This window comes from Staurois parvus, unplaced genomic scaffold, assembly GCF_062004578.1.
Source record: "Staurois parvus isolate SC_StPar_1 unplaced genomic scaffold, SC_StPar_1.0 ptg000175l, whole genome shotgun sequence".
Classification (NCBI taxonomy): Eukaryota; Metazoa; Chordata; class Amphibia; order Anura; family Ranidae; genus Staurois; species Staurois parvus.
Genome location: NW_028317971.1, coordinates 6,494,000 through 6,507,300, shown reverse-complemented (window position 1 = coordinate 6,507,300; position 13,301 = coordinate 6,494,000). Strand labels below are relative to the sequence as shown.

Below are 13,301 nucleotides of genomic sequence, written 5' to 3'. Positions count from 1 at the left end.
TGAGGTGGGGGGGGGGGGGGTCATAGTGGAATGAACAGGTTGGTAACCAGTCTTTTTACCACCACTTTCTTAAAAGGAGAACATTTTTTCACTCTCCCAGCTACTTTCTTTGTAGGTCAAACATCCAACGGAGCTCAGGGAAAGTTCCCTTAGTTTTATATTGCCATGTACAGTATTGGGTGTTTGGAGTAAACCTGAGATCATTGCATGTGGAAAATGTACTCTTAGTAATTTGACTCCCACATCTTTGGAGCAGTTTTCTAAAATGCACTTTCAATAAAGAATATATTATATCAAAATGAGACACCTCTCATTTACAGCATTAGGAACGAAGAAAAGAAACAAAGAACAAATGCTTAAACTAGTCATAACTTTTAGATTGCATATGAACTGAAGAAAATGACCTCTGAATCATATTCTAATGGTGTATTAGTTTGCCTAAGTATTACAATGACAGTACAGCAATTTCAAAAAGGCACATTTATAAAGAATCCAAGAAAGGGCAATAAATAGAAATGCTTACCATTATAAAAGGTGTTCTTATATATTCTATACGGATAATGCTGTAACTGTGCCATAGAAGACAGATGATCTCCACATTTGCTTTTGCTTGTGATGGTACTCATAAAGGAGATGGAATGTGCTATGTGCCTGCAACATAATGAAAATCATTACCGTACAGCAACTCTATAGTACACTAAATGGAAAAAAAGGAAATATACGTAAATGGATCCTGCAAAGGTTATGCGTTTACATGGCGGGATGAAGGACTTGCACATGAAAAGAGCAAATCTAACCCCCTGCAAGCTACTCAGGCTTTTTAGAATGGAAACTTATATAATAAACATCAAGAGTATATTTATAAATAATTCATTGGACAAATGTGGCACACAATCATGCAGAATGCACGGAATTTGGCTGTAATTAATGTAATAGAATAATTGCTATGATTGTCAGCCCCATCTAGTGGCCAAAATGCAGCAAATTATATTACCATTTGTCAACCATATTGAGCGGACAATTATAGGAATTAAAGACATCTTGTACAAAAATTATGTAGCTTGCACCAATGTGTATGACATTCACCCAACAAATGTTTTATAAATAGACCCCCCCCACCCCCAAGTGTAGCTACACCAAGCGGTCACTAAACTAGTTACACTTGCTCAAAACAAATGGATAAATAGTGAATCATGGAGCTACAAACACATACTGAAATCATGCAGATGTGGCCTAAAGTTTAAAGGGATTGTAAACATCCTCAACCTTGTAAACCAGTCCATTTTCAAATAGAAATGAAAGGTAAAACATTTGTGTATAGATATACTTGTTTGTAAATGATTACATTTCCACTGTTCTCAGCTACATAAGGGGCTGGGGTAGGCGAAACAGCAGCACACTAACCTTCCAAGAGAAAGACTGTGCGGGGGAGGGGGTGTTTCAGCACAAGCCTGATCACTGTAGGAGAGCAGGCTGAGTTCCCAACACAGCTAGAGAACTGTGTGCTCTCCTGCCCAGTATGGTCAGTTTTTAATAGGAAAGCAGAAGGACTGGCTCCTGCCAGGGATTTCACACAAAGGAAGCAAAGAACAGGATACAATTTCATACAAGTACATGGTACAGCAGGTACACATCAGGAATATGAAATGTTGGGTTTACATAGTCTTGAAACTCTTTTACAAACACTAGAATGGTAAAAATGTTTGATCTAACAGATACTGACTGTGGGATGGTTGTTGGTGTCAGATGTAGTGGTTTTACCATCTTAGAAACTGCTGACTTCCTAGAATCTTTGTAGAGTTTATAGACAAATGGTGAACATAACATTCAGCCAGTAGCATAACAGCTTGATAAAGCCACACTGTTTTCACCCCCAACACAAATCTTAACCACGGTCTCCTACAAAGCAGATGTATTATGCCTACCTTTCAGGCAGACCATGTTTTCTATTTTCTATACATTCAACTGTGCCCATTGTCTCCTACATTGGTAAACCCTAAGCCCCTTTAGGATCTTTGGTATTCAACACTTGCAGGAGAAAGTTGTCTGTGTCTCCCGCTGTGCGCTGTGGTTTAATCCTCTGACCTATACATCACTACAGGACACCACAGTGATCTGGAGGTGAGCAGAGGAAACCACACCATGCAGCAGGGGATACAGACAACTGATAATCCTGGAAGTGCTAAATACCCATCAATGGAGACAACTGTGGTTCAACAAAGTGAAGGTAATGACACTAGGGGGTTAATTCAATAAAACTGGAGAATGCAAAATCTGGTGCAGCGGAGCATGGCAGCCAATCCACTTCTAACATCAGCTTGTTTCATTAAGCTTTGATAATAAAACCTGGGAGCCAATTGGTTTTTATGCAGAGCTGCACCAGATTTTGTAAGCTTTAGTAAATCAACCCCTTGGTCTCTATAAATTAAACCAGTACAGAGAGAACCCGCTGATGATTTCTGAAAGTGCAAGCTATCTGGCTGGTGGAGTCCATCCTCTGTTCATGCAAATGTTTGTTCTAAAAAGCTGATTAAATCACAGCCCATTATTCACAGCCTAGTACTAAAATGAATAAGCAAAGCTACTGAAAAACCCACTTCCCTGCACCATCTGCAAATGGTAAATAGGAGTTATTCATATGCAGCATTTCATTAAGCTGAACAATAAGTACTATAATATTTCTTAAAGTGTAAATTTTAATGATACATAGAAGAAAAATATGTAACAAACCTAAAATTGTAAAAGAAAAATATGTAACAAACCTAAAATTGTAATGGTTAAACTACGTGCAAGAGCTACTAACAAACAATTGTTAGCACTGCATAGAAAAAGTATCCCAAGCTTTACAGGGGTCAATATATAAACTTGGTAGTTTTCTCTATGAAATTTTTCTACATGTATTCTGTTCCAAGGATCTCCAGAAACATTTACATATTTATCAATGAATCTTATTGTAGCTATTTTACTTTATTCTTCCTTTTTTTTTTTTTTTAAACACTGCATTGAAAAAATGTCAGTTACAATTCAACTGATTGCTACAGGACAACACGGATAGTTCTTATTTTTTCACCTTGATAAATGAGGGCCAAACCCTTTGCCATCAATTAGAATGGGGGGTCAACATGTATTTGTACAATTGATTTCCTTCTCCCCCTTTCCAAAGAAAATAAGACAGATTGACTGTCATATATTAATCCATGCATGTACCCAAATTAAATAATAATCTGACAATTAACAACTATAATTAAATTATTCTATTTTCAGAGCATCTAAACTTTAGACACAGTCAGTTCTGTTTTCAAAGCAAAAAAACTCAGATTACACACTGTTGTTGTGTGATGGCATGGAAAATTGGCCTATGTCCACAAGGCTCTTGGAAAGTAGCCATTACGTTGTGCTCAGTAGAGAAACACAGGTTGGGAATGTTCTGTCCTTTTCCCCCTCCTCATTATCATTATCTCTCGCTCTCTCTCCAGACTGCAAAACCAAAGGCTACACATTCCTTGTTGGGCAATCGATATATGGTGAAGTACTGCTAATCATATAAACAAAATAACCATGAATGGAAAAAAAAAAAAAAATCAGAAATGCATTTTAAATTTCCATATTCCTTCAGGAATGTTCACATTTTGCATTGCAGTAAAATTTGTTTCACTGCGGTTTGGAACTTAATGCATTTACAGTATCATCCATTTTGGGCTGAGGACAGGCTGACTGTGAAATTACTGAACATTTATTAATGATCATAACATGCCAGCTTTTCACTTTAACAATAGCACACAAAAGTATACTTCCTGTATGGTTCCACCTCTAAATATATTTTAAACTTATGTTTTTAGAATTTTAGTTCCATATTACATACACTCACTGCCCACTTTATAAGGTACACCTTGCTAGTACCAGGTTGGACCCCCTTTTGCCTTAATTCTTGTGGCATAGATTCAGCAAGGCATTGGAAACATTCCTCAATGATTTTGGTCCATACTGATATGATAGCATGCCTATCATCTCAAACCAGTTTGTCCATTCTCCTCTAACAAGGCATTTTCATCCACACACTTGCAGCTCACTGGATATTTTCTCTTTTTTAGACCATTCTCTGTAAAACCTAGAGATGGCTCTGTGTGAAAATCCCAGTAGATCAGCAGTTTTAGAAATATTCAGACCAGCCTGTCTGGCACCAAAAACCATGCCACATTCAAAGTTACATAAATCCCTTTTCTTCTCCATTCTGATGTTTGGTTAATTTCAGCAAGTTGTCTTCACCACGTCTAGATGTCTAAATGCATTGAGTTGCTGCCATGTGATTGCCAAATTAGCAAATTTGTGTTACCAAGCAATTGAACAGGTTTACCTAATAAAGTGGCCGGTGAGTGTATGATTTTCTGTAAATAAACATTTAAGTATGGTGTCTGGCAACCAATTTCCTAGTGGAACATTGTTAATTTATATACTAGTCCAAAAACATGCTCACAGCTTGAAGTGGTAATTTCCAAATTCAAGATAGAGTTTAGATGCAAACCCTTTAAAAGAGAAGTATGGCCAAAGCTTTTTAAGCCATGCTTCTCTTGTGGGTCACAAGACTGCACTTAAATATACAACAAACCCCAGCGCAAAGGAACACCCTCAAAAGGTACACCCAGGTTATAGATTGCTGCTGCGCACAGGTAAATTAAACCAAAATGATGAAAAAACATTAAGCAGTGCAAATCACCACCTTGACTCAATAAATGAGTTGAATATTACATAATAAAAAAATGCGAAAAACTTTAGTTGTGATTAAAGTGTCCCCAAAAAAAATAATTTTCATATTAAAGTGTCCAAATAAATATGAATAAATAAAAGAAAGTCCTTTCTCCCAAGTAAACGAAAAAATTATGCTTCCACCGGTGAGAAAACAACATCAACCGCACTCACCAGATGATGGTGAGTATTGCGCCTTTTAGGATATTTTGGGCTCCTAAGCCCTCTTTAAGACCTACAAGGACTCCTTTCCACCATAGGATTAAGGGTACTCCTTCACTCGCTCCTGCCTTCTCCTCTCACCAAACTCCACAGCAGTACAAGGAAAAGAATATATAATAGTGTAATACTGCTGGTAATTTGTGCAATATTAAGTAAAAATTGCCAGACCACTCACATTTCTCATGATAATTAGAAGCATCAGTTTAATTGCCTCCATAGACTAACACAGATTCCACAGCTTCCACATCCCATATCAGAGACCTCACAGCCTGGTTCAGCAAAAGGATGACAGGATACACATCTAACAATGACCAAGATGGCCGCTTGGAACGCACCGCTCAGCATGCGTTCCACTCACCGGAAATGACGCGGAACGTCAGGACGGCAGACCGGCCATCATCTGGTGAGTGCGGTTCATGTTGTTTTCTCACTGGTGGATGGTGGAAGCATAATTTTTTTGTTTACTTGGGAGAAAGGACTCTCTTTTATTTATTTGGACACTTTAATATGAATATTTTTTTTGGGGACACTTTAATCACAATTGTATTTTTTCGAGTTTTTTTATTATGTAATATTTAACTCATTTATTGAGTCAAGGTGGTGATTTGCACTGTTTAATGTTTTTTCACAAGACTGCACTTACCTGTGCTCTCCTGTGGCTCAGGATCAGCTAACAGTGGGCTAAAGCCCTGGTTAGCTGACATCACAGAACTGCTTCAGGCTCTGGAAAAATCCAGACAATAATGTTGAGATCCACCTAGATACCTGATGGACAGCTGGATCAGCCTCTCAGCACATTGCCTTGGATAGATGATTGAGTAAAACTAGATCACCCTAGGACTTTCTACAAGGGAGGAGTAAGGTTCACCCATTGCCAGGGCACCAAAGATCATTCTACAATGCCCCCCCAAGTATGATAAGAACAGTTAAAGTGACTCACAGACCAACTACAAAGCAGTAGGGGGTAACAGCCCAGCAAGACTAGGTAATCCTATAGTGGCATACAAACAGTAAGCACGCTATTAGGAACGAATAAACCACCTGTAAAAATGAAGGCCAATTGCGACATCTTAGGTTGCAACACAAAATAGCAAGGAAAGCAGACAGAACTTGCAAAATGAATGTACGAGCCAACCTGCGAGCTGGAGAAGTTAAAGGTTGTTTGTGGCCGAGGCACCCTAAGCTGTTGTACAAAACAGTATGCAAAAGTCAAATCAAGCCCATAAAGGCCACTGTAGCCTACAGTACAAACCGTATACAGTGAGACATTACCCACATGCGTAGCTCACAAACCACTGCAAAGCAGGAGGACTTTATGGCCCTGCATGACTAGGTCACCATAGGCTGTGAGACACTGCCAACAAGGTGATAGACCCATTGCAGAACAGTTGGGTTAATGGCCATAATGACTATAAACAGTACACAATGAGACATTGCCAAGAAGGGGTACTCCCAAACCACTGCAGAGCAGAAAGGTTAGTGGCCATAAATAACAAGGTCCCCATAGGTCGCTGTACAATAGTAAAGAGTGAAACATTACCAACAAGCTCACTCACAGGTCACTGCAGATCAAGATGTGTCAATTGTTATTTGTGACTAGGTCACCATAGGCTACTATACCAAGTACACAGTGAGCCACTGCCAACCCTGCTACTCACACACCACTTAGAAGCTTCTTGCTACAATGTTACTGGGTGGGCCTCATGAGGAGCTGGCAGTAGCACAGGAAAGCAAGGATGCCAAAAGAAAACACACTAGAAAGTGCAGAGGGCAGGGATACCGCCAATGTGTTTACTGTATCCCATACAAAGGCATGTAACACATTTTAATGCTTTATTGAGCCAAAATCAAAGTGGCAAAGCACAGGTGGGGCATGCGTGATAAGATGAAGGGGAAGCACAGTGGCTAAGTGGTTAGCACTTCCCCCTGGCAGCACTAGGGTTGTCGATTTGTATCCCAACCATGGCACTACCTGCACAGAGTTTGTATGTTCTTCCTGTGCCTGCGTGGGTTTCCTCCAGGTACTTTGGTTTCCTCACACTCCAAAGACATGCCGGTAGGTTATTTGGCTCCTGTCTAAACTGGACCTAGTATGTGTATGTATAAATGTGCGTTAAGGACCTTAGACTGCAAGCTCCTTCAGGGTAGAAACTGATGTGAATGAATAATACATATACAGCGCCATCAATTTACACAGCGATTTACATAAGTACCTAAAATAAATAAATGTCGCCCTACCATTGGGTATACTCCTTAAAACGGAGCTCCACCCACAAAGGGAAGTTCCACTTTAAGGACTGCTCCCCCGCTCCCATTAAGGATTGGCACCTTTGGGGAGCGGGTACCCGAATTTGACAGGTACCCGCACCCACTTCTGGTCCGATCACCTAGGCGATCTCCTTCCCTCCCTGTAGTCTTTTGGGACACGTGACAGGTCCCAGAAGACTACAGGACCATTCACGAAGCACAATGCTACTTGCGCATGCACAGTGGGTACCTGGCTGTGAAGCAGCAAGCTATCTCCTGGAATACAGGACAGTCGGTGAAACGAGCTGCGGGGGACACACCACATGACAGAGGGACAGGCAAGTGGCTGTTTTTGTAAAAGTCAGCAGTTACAGATTTTTGTAGCTGCTGACTTTTATTTTTTGATAGGTTGAGTGGAACTCCACTTTAAGAGGTCTTCAAAGACAGGGCTTCAAAAGTGCATGGAGCTCGGTCCTGTACCTGTATAATATTCTGTGGCTAACCTAACCATGGTGCAACACGTTTCAAAAGCGAACACCCACACAAAAACTAGTGCCTAAAGCAACATTACAGGTCAGTTGCACATCTTCCAGGTGTGCTCAAGATATGGTCTCTCAAGGCTCAACTAAGGAGGCAACGGATCCAGAAAACTGCAAAAGTGAGCAGCAGTGGTGATGAAGCAGCTAGAGCTTGATAGGTGAATCTTGAAGAAAAAAACTTCCATAAAAAGGGAGACAAGTTTAACTTGGTAGAGAGAAGTCCATCATCGAAGGACACTAACAAAAAAACTGAAGCTAGATGAGAATGGGAGGGATCATAGAGAAGATGTTCCTGCAGCTTTTCTTGCCAGTATCCAATCACCTGAAGATAGCTGCTATAGTTAAGACAAAGTCTTGTGTTCTGTACTGTAAGAGTAAGAAAACCTTGTCTACCTAGAAATTATGTAGTTAGGAATTATATATGCACATGGGGCCAACCATATTTGCTCATTACATATGTGAACTGTACTTCATCCTTTAAAGTGCTAGACAATAGTTCTGCTTTACTGATCCATCTCACAGACAGGTCTATGATTCAGATGACTCGTTAAAAACAATACACTCCCTTGGTGGCTGATATTTTATCGCAACAGTTGCAAAAACTGAAAAGGCAGAGTGATTGCTGAGTAAATACTCATTTTGGAGACTAATCTGCTAATTGATATATTAAATATAATAATAAAAAGAAAACATGAAAAAATGCGAAGGTCAACTAAAAAAATGACTTTAAAAAGGTAAATACTGCAATGATAGCTTAAAATCTGAGCTCACTGAAAAATCAATAGAACTTCCCTTTAAAGGTTAGCATTGCACCATTCATTTAAAATGCTCTACGTATCTATACCTGCAAAGCACAGGTTAACCATGAACACCTCCACAAATACAATGGTTTCTCCCCTCTGTTTCTATCACTTTCAGAGTGATAAGATATTATATGGTGACTAAATGGTGTCTCTAAATTGGTTCTGAAGCCCGTAGAACTAGAAACTCTTGGGCACCTGATTTAAATCGACATGCTTCCTCTTTGCCTTCCCCTTGTAGTTGATGTTGCAACAGGCACTCTTCGTCAAGGCACATACATTTCTTCAATTGTAAAAGGTGCTAGGTACCAAAAGAGCTACACGTTGGTTACCAATACTTTACAAATTCATACAAATCCTGGAGTGTACAATGCAACCTGCTTCTGTAATGAATTTTATATAAAAGAAAAGTATTTCAGGGACAGGCAATTCGAGAGGCCCCTTACTTATCAATTAAAAAACTCTTATGAGCATGGCACTCCTAATCCTCTTGTATTGAATTAGTATGTGACTGTACAATCTCTATTTTGTATATCGCTGCACAAATTGTTGGCGTTCTATAGACCCAGAATTAAAACAGTGATACTGTACAAGTTTGTTAATTAGGTTACCAAAGACCAGTAAAAGTGATACTAAACAATATCCTGATTCTCCATAAAATAATCCATACACGTCCAGTGACTGTACTGTCTCCCTTTAGTTTGTAAATAACTGCATAAACTCTTGCCGTTATATACACCCAGAATTAAAATAATACCAAAGATGCATGTTTTTTACTTAACTTACCAAAGGCAAGTGAAAGTTAAAATGACACTAAAGAATATACTTATTCTCCATAAATATCCCATACACGTCCAGTGACTGTGAAGCTATTTACAATCTTAAGGGAAACAGCACAAACTGTTGGCTTTACATATACCCAGAATTAAATAATACAATTATTACATTTTTTTTTTTTTAATGGTTGAACGGATGGACTTTTGTCTTTTTTCAGCCAGACTAAGTATGTAAATATGTAATTATACATGATTTTTATTTAAGCTACCAAAAACAAGTGAAACTTAAAGTGACACTAAACATTATCCTTATACTCTATAAATAATCTATACATGTCCAGTGACTGTACTGTCTCCCTTTAGTTTGCAAATTGCTGCACAAACTCTTGGCATTAAATAAACCCAGAATCAAAATAATAATAATGATATGTTTTTTACTTACGTTACGAAAGACAAGTAAAAGTTAAAGTGACGTTAAATATCCTTATTCTCCAAAAGTAATCCAGACACAACCAGTGCAATCACCCTCTTATCGTCCAGAAGATTCAGCCCTCTTAATGACTAGGCCATTTTTAGACATTACTATAACTGACAATTGTGCGGTCATGCAACGCTGTACATAAATGACATTTGTAATTTTTTTCCCCCAAAAATAGAGCTTTCGTTTGGTGGTATTTGATCACCTCCATGTTTTACAAAAAATAAAATGTTTTTACTTTCTGTTATAAAACATATCCAAAAAAAAAAAAAAATAGAATTTCTTCATAAATTTAGGCCAATATGTATTCTGCTACACATTTTTGGTAAAAAAACAAAAAACACAACAATAAGTGTATATTGAATGGTTTGTGCAAAAAAAGTTATAGCATTTACAAATAGTGGTATATATACACTGGAATTTGTTTTTTTTTTAATAATAGTAATGGCAGCGACTTATAGTGGGATTGTGATATTGCAGCAGACAGTCTGACACTAACTGACACTTTGTGGGAACCAGGGACACTAATAAAGTGATCAGTGCTAAAAATATACTGTACACTGTAGCAATGACAATGGCAGGGAAGGGATTAAACATCTAAGGTGATCAAGGGGTTAATTGTGTGCCTATCCAGTGTTTATGTGTACTGTGTGTGCGCTGTTTTTACTAGGCAATCTGCTAGATTTTATTCCTTGAATAAAATCTAGGAGATCGCCGCTGACAGAACACAGCTCTGCCTTGTTTACATAGGCAGAGCTGTGTTCTGTCAGTCTCCTCAGCGATCAACAGGTACTGGCACTCATCCATTTATATATACACGATTTTGCACAGAAAGTCTGCTCTGTAGCAGTAAATCTGCTAAAAGGCGGATGGAAAGTGGTTAATAAAATAGTTTCTTACTGTGTTTCTCTTCATCCTTGTAACGTCATCAATGAGCACTCCAACCTCTACCCCCAGATCCATTTGTTTGGAACAAGCAGTGTATGTTAGTTGTTGTCAGTTGTGAGCATTGTTCTAAGAACACTACAAATCCCATAGTCTATGATCCCTAGTCTATCTCAGAAGCGAGCAAGAGAGGGTGACTACGTTCCTACATACAATGGGACCATAGAAAACAAACATAGCCTCCCTCTAAGGAAACTGGATCATAGCAGAAATAAAAAATTTGGAGGAGGCTATATTTTTGAGTTCAGCATATATTTTTTTTAAACCAGAGTTTAGTGTCACTTTAATATACGTACGTCATAGGGGATTGTGTTGCCATAACAATTTGATTAAAAAAAAAAAAAACACGTGATACATACCAACAATTTCATGTTCATTTTAAAAGGTCTGTTTTTCTAACATTAATCTGTACTGCTTTTTTATGTCATCTCTGACTTCAGCTGACAATTTGCCATGAAAATGTTAGCAGTTTAATAAGTATCTTGCATGTTTTTTATCGTCGCATACTTCCACTGAGCTGCGGACCTAACATATTTACCTAGAACTCTCTTGGTTTGTTTATTTACAAAGTTGTTATGGTAGCTTGGGTAGTCTAATTTTATCTTCTCATTCCATGTAAGTGAAGTGTTTGTATGCACATTAACCAAGTACATAATCCAACAAAATGAAAAAATGTTTTCTGCTAAAAGCAAAAAGTGAAAAACGCCCTTCTCACTTTGTTATTTGGTAGGGCTTCATTCCTACTTGTATGGCATTTGTAAATAGCAGGAATTACTAGTAGGAAGAAGGCCATCTTGCTGCTGGTGAAAGTGTACTACTATGTTTGAAAGCATAATTTACCTATTAGGGTCCATGAAAACTGGCTGGGAAAAAAAAAAACGCCGGTGTTGATGGCAGAAAAACAAACCCCACAAATTTTGAGCGTTTTTTTCCTAGTACCATTTAGGCATATTTAGGCACGTTTGTTTTTGTTCTTTTTCCTTGCAAAAAACTGCTCTCAAAAAAACGCAAAACAGAAGGATTTTTCTGCCTCTGAACGCGGAGCTTGAAATATGCTTCTATGTACACATAGGGTAGCATTAACTGCTTCAACAGACAAAACGCTAAACTCCTCTAGAAGCAGTGTTTTTTTAAGCCAGTGTGCATGGACCCCTAAGCAAATCTGCTGCTCTGCTTTAAGCCCGGGTTCACACTATGCAGAGCAGGACATCGCATGTACTTCACACAGGAATCGCACCAAATTCCTGTACGAATTATACGCTAAGGTCTGCATCACATTCGCACCAAAAAGGTGCAGGGCCCTTTTTTAGATCCGCACCTGAATCACATTGCATGGGTGTTCTCACCCATGTGATGCAATTTCTGGAAATTGCATCACGTTTTGCGATCTGTTTTGGAGTGTCATTAACTTATCGCTTACACCCGCACCAGACTGCATGCACAGGAAGCGACTGCAATGCGGTGCAGTATACGCACAGGATTTGCAGCGTTTCCCGCACCGCAATGGTGTGAAACCGGGCTAAATGAGTGAAGCACAGGCTTGCTTTAGACCAGGGTTTCTCACCCATGGTTCCATGGAACCCTTGGGTTCCACCAGAAGTTGCTAGGGGTTACTTAAGCAATTTCTTCATCTCAGATAAGTTCCCACTGACATCATTGATTTTTTTTAGCGATCTGTAAAAGGGGTAATTCTTCCTAATGACCACAAGTGTAAGGAGCATTCTGCCCACGGACCATCATACTAATGTATCATGAGTTGTAGATATAGTCATTTTTAGCAGGGGTTCCCTGAGACTGGAAATGTATTTCAAGGGTTCCTCTGTGTTGAAAAGCTTGAGAAAGGCTGCTTTAGACAGTTTAATCTCCTCCAACACCTATATACTGATTTCTTATAGTATTACTTTACTCAGATGTTCTGACAGAGTCAAGGTAAAGCTGAACTAAACCTTCCTCCCCTCTGAGGAGGGTGCCATCTTGCCTCTATTCAGATCTACAGTTCCCATTGTGTTGTACATATCACCAGCTGTGACTCCAGCCACGTGAGGGCTTGAAAGACCAGTTCAGAGCGGACATAAGCCCATTGGCAACACTAGATGAGTGGCTTAAGTGCCCGTTCACATATATGCGGATTAAATGTGGTTTGAACTGCATCCAATCCGAATGACATGTGAAATATCATTGCTTCCTATGGTGTCTGATCACATATATCCGGAAGCCCTATCAGCGGTGACAGCGTGCCACTGGAGGATTTTTTTTAAGGTAATTTCACATAATGTGCTAGTATGCGATGCATACTAGCACATTATGACATTGCGTTGCAGGAAATACGTTTTTTGCTTTTTTTTTTTTTTAAGTACCAGGTTGAAAACAACATGGCTAGCACTTAAAGCTGAGGTCTACCCAAAAGGGGAATTTCTGCTTTAAGGCTTTGTCTCCCGCTTCCTGGTAAGGATAGGCACCTTTGGGGACCGGGGGGTACCCGAATTTGACAAGTACCCGCTCCCACTTCCACTGTGATCGCTAGGCAATCAGAAGCGGAAGTTGTCCTCAC

General features: G+C 39.2%; 1 long non-coding RNA gene across 1 annotated transcript in view; it reads right to left on the bottom strand.

Annotated features, from left to right (window-relative positions):
- The window catches only part of LOC149462390 (uncharacterized), a 169,817-nt gene that overhangs the window by 95,767 nt on the left and 60,749 nt on the right, over positions 1 to 13,301 (bottom strand). The window contains exon 3 of the long non-coding RNA XR_016312655.1: positions 524 to 651. This is a non-coding gene — a long non-coding RNA (uncharacterized LOC149462390). The remainder of the gene's footprint in view (positions 1 to 523; positions 652 to 13,301) is intronic.